The following is a 3,807-nucleotide window of genomic DNA, read 5'->3' on the forward strand; positions in this document are numbered from 1 at the left end:
ACGTCGTCATTTGGCTTATGCGGGCACCGGATACATGGTTGGGAGGCAGCTTTTCTTGCCGTTTCATTTAAATTTGGCGTGGGTAGGCGCGTTCCGTACACAATTCCTTTCGCACACGCAAAAGAGTTAAAAGCGAGAGTTACAAAGAGCAGAGAGTTCTACATCTTCAAAGAAAAACAAAGCGCCGATGGAAATAAATAATACGGGGGGCGGGGCGGAGAGGAGAGAAATAAAGGAATCAAACCCAACTTCGCTGGCAACTTCGATAAATCTGGTAACAAGAGGCAAAAAATAGATTCCGAGGGCTGGGTCTGGTCCGGATGGAATGCTAGGTAGGGCTCCTTCCCATGCCGGAGTCTGGTGCTGGAAGCCCGCCACTGGCGCCTTGCCACGCGAGTGCCCCCAGACGCAACACGCCCACTGGAAACGCACGTGAACAAAGCTCTCGCCGCTGGAGCCGCCGCCTGCGGTTTCCTAGTCAATTCCAGCTTCTCTAGGGAGTGTAGGGCGCACACAGGGTTAAGTTAGTTCCCTCCCCTGTAGGAGGGAAAGGGGAGGAGGAGGGGGAAAGTAGCAAACTGTCTCAGGCAAGATACCTTGTAGTTAGTTGTACGTCCGAAACCTGTCGCCGTCACTTGCGAGTTTGGCATCTTCCATCGTCGCCGCAGAGGAACAAGCGCTGGGATATCGAGTGGCCGCAATCTCCGCGCCAGGCGCTGAGCTGCTCCTGCGCCGGAGTGCGTCTCTGGACCTCGGTCCCGGGTGTCAGGCAGCGGCGAGGCGGCGGCTCTGTGCCCGCCGCCGTGTCTACCCAGCTCCGGGACCAAGTTGGCAGTTCTCAACGATGGGCAGGAGGGACCTTGGCGGCGACCCCTAAAACAATACCATGCCCCGGGAGTCCCGCTGCTGCCGCGCCAGCTTCTTTCCTTTCCATCTCCCCGACCCTGTCGGATTCGGATGATACCATTGCCAAGAGACGCGCCGCCAGGTAAAGGGGCTGCGGTGCCAGGTGGAGTTTCCGGTAGCTGCCGGGCCTGCCACTACGCAGGCACCATGCGTTCGCTTGGGCGCGGGGGGCGGGGGGGAGCGTTGTTTTTTAACTAGCGGCGGGTGGTCATTGGGTGGGTGGGATGTTTTAGTCTTTATCTTTCGTCTTGAGAGAAAATGGGTTGCTTAACTTTCCCCCGACTTTAGGGAGGTCTATTTGCAGGTGGAATCCACCTCCTCTAAGGAGTTTTGTAACTGAGTTCTGAGTCAAAACGCAAATTTACTAGCCTGCTGGGAGCATAATCTTAAATTGGGGTTTTACATAGCCACTAAACTTGCCGGAATCCAGCCTCTCACTTCCCCAGAATGAATCTGTTACTTCTAGGAGTAACATCCTCCCGCTCCCTACCACCCCCACCCCTAGCCCGCTCCAATTGCTGTTAATGTTACCAGCGTTATCAAAAGCTGGCGTCTAAAGCCGCCAGTTCGCCCCTTGACCCCAAACCCGGAACGATTAGTGGCTAAGAAGATGCAGGGTGTGCTAGTTCGTTTTCCTTCGAGTTTGGGAGGGTGTTACTTTTCCCCAAACCAAGTCTTTCTCCAGTCCTGCTGGTCATCTGTGGTCTGTCACTGAGCTAGGACCAGGACGAGCGCGTCCTCTCTGCGCACCAGCAGGGGCGGTGAAGGCGTGGGTAGCACACCAGGCTGAACCCAGACTGCGTTCCCTGCGCCGCATGCGTGGGCCGAGCGGAGGGGGGATGATAACGCCCCCAGGTGCTGAATGCAGGGGCTACGCGATCATGAGGAGGGCGGGAGCAGAACCTTGCCAGCTGCCACTTAGGCCCCGCTGGAAAGATCCCTCCGCTGCGCTGACCACTTCGGGTCTCGTCTGCACGTTTTCAGTGCCCGCGCGGTCACTTCTCATTTGTAATCAGGCATGAGATCAAGGCTGCCAGTCCAAGTCTGGGCACTAACCAGGGACAGGAAGTATCGAGAAAGAGGGTGACTGGGGCCGGCTGAACCCACACTTGATGCCCGGGAAACTCCTGAAGCGCTTGGGGCTTCGGCCGGCAGCAGCTGCCGGTGGGGGCGGAGGCCACCGTTGCTGTCGTCCCTGGCGCTTTGCTCTTGGAACCTCCTAGCAAGATGGCACTGTCTTTCCTAGTCCCATTAACTGCCCCAGCAGTACCCCTTCCTCCTCCGGATATTAGTCACACCCTGAGTTTGGGGAGAAGACAAAGCATTTTCCTAGCCATCTTTGCATAATGCAACAGGAGCAGCGAGTCGCGGGCAAGAACCAGGTCGTGTGTGCCAGCGTGCGTCTGGGCCGTGCGTCTGGGTGTATCCGTGCGTGATTTGTGCTAGGGAGGCAAATCGGGCGTTTCTCCAAGTCGTCTTAACACGATTTAGGCGCTCAAATATGTGAAGGCGGTAGAACCAACAGGGATGCTAAGGAAATAAAAACAATTGGGGAAAGTGGTGCCAAGTGACTCAGGCTTGGAACTGAGGAGAGGAAATCATCTCGTGGCCAAAGCCCCTGCCCAGCCCTTGTGCCGCGCTAGTTGAGCGGCTCCCTAGGGAGCTGGTCCTGAGCTAATTTCAGGCTCTCGGGGGCTTCTGGCCTGGCCCCACCGACGGCGCGTCTCGGAGCAGCCCAGCGCTTGGCGTGAGCTCGCTCTCCCTCTTCTGTTCAGATTCGGCCTCTCTCCAGACTTGTTAGAACATGACAGCAACTTACTGGAGGCATAAGCGGAGGGAATGAAATGAGAGGAGAAAACCAGAACCGGCCCCCTCGCCCTCGCTAGAAAGGGACGTGCACTTGGTTTCCTTACACGACTCTTTCACCTTTGCAAAGAGATTGCGAAGTGGCAATGTTGCCTGTGTACAAAGAGGCTTCTTTAGCTGTCAAGCCTGTTTCCTAAATCTTTGAGGCTGAATTTGGTTGTCCATTGTAAGGTATGGGGAAAGTGAACAACGATCTTTCCAGCGGCCAGGGTGAAGGGAGAAAACGGGGGTATTTAAGATAATTATATTTAATTTTGGATTATATTTCCAATTAGAGTTATTTAAGAAGGTCTGGGATCAGGGAACTGGTGCTTGGGTGGGGGGCAAATCGCCAAGGTTGCCTGCATTTGAAATAACGCCATTTTGGTTGAGAGACTTGTCATATTTTTACCCTCTATTCTCACGTTTCGACCATTTCTCAGCGTCTAAGTAAGAGATCTTGGACGTACAACACCAAGCGGAAAGGGGGGGCGGTGAGATCGACTTTCAGGGTTTAGATGGGGGCATTATCCCTAAGAGTTGGGGGGTGGGTGCGGTGGTGCGGGGTAGAGAGAGGAGGGGGCGTGCATGGTCACTGTGGCGTCGGCGGCGTGAGACCTGGAGCTCTGCTACTCTCTTCAGGGAGGACAGGGTTAAGAGCCGAGTCTGACTTTGCCTCTTGGAAAGCTTTGGGTTGCGGCCGCGCCTCCCAAGCATTCTTTAAACCAGAAATGTGGGAGGGACTCCGAGAGGGAGGGAGTAAGGGAGGGAGGGAGGGAGAGAGGGCTCGTGGTGGGGAGCGCGCCAGAGCGCGAGGGACAGAGGGAGCGCAGGAGCGGGAGCAGCGGAGGCAGCGGAGGCGATCCCGCGAATTCATTACTGTAAACATCTCCCGGGGGTGTCAGGAGGGTGTGGGTGGGGGCCGCGGCTCCTACATTAGCCGGGCCGCGTCGGATCCCGGCAGCAGTGAGGTCTGAGCAGCCTCCCGACCCACGCGGGGCCGGAGCAGCACTCTGAGAGCCCCGCGCAGCGCAGCGCCCCGCGCCGGGCTCCGCG

The 3,807-nt window shown here is 56.7% G+C and overlaps 1 protein-coding gene across 3 annotated transcripts in view; it reads left to right on the forward strand.

The window, feature by feature from the left end:
* The first annotated feature begins 202 nt into the window (after window positions 1–202).
* FLRT2 (fibronectin leucine rich transmembrane protein 2) overlaps window positions 203–3,807 on the forward strand; it is a 92,071-nt gene continuing 88,466 nt past the window's right edge. For all 3 annotated transcript variants that reach the window (XM_025041953.1, XM_025041954.1, XM_015599717.2), the window contains exon 1: window positions 203–988. The gene's annotated coding sequence lies outside the window, so the exon portion shown is untranslated. The remainder of the gene's footprint in view (window positions 989–3,807) is intronic.

The sequence above is a fragment of the Pteropus alecto genome, unplaced genomic scaffold (assembly GCF_000325575.1).
Source record: "Pteropus alecto unplaced genomic scaffold, ASM32557v1 scaffold8, whole genome shotgun sequence".
NCBI lineage: Eukaryota > Metazoa > Chordata > Mammalia > Chiroptera > Pteropodidae > Pteropus > Pteropus alecto.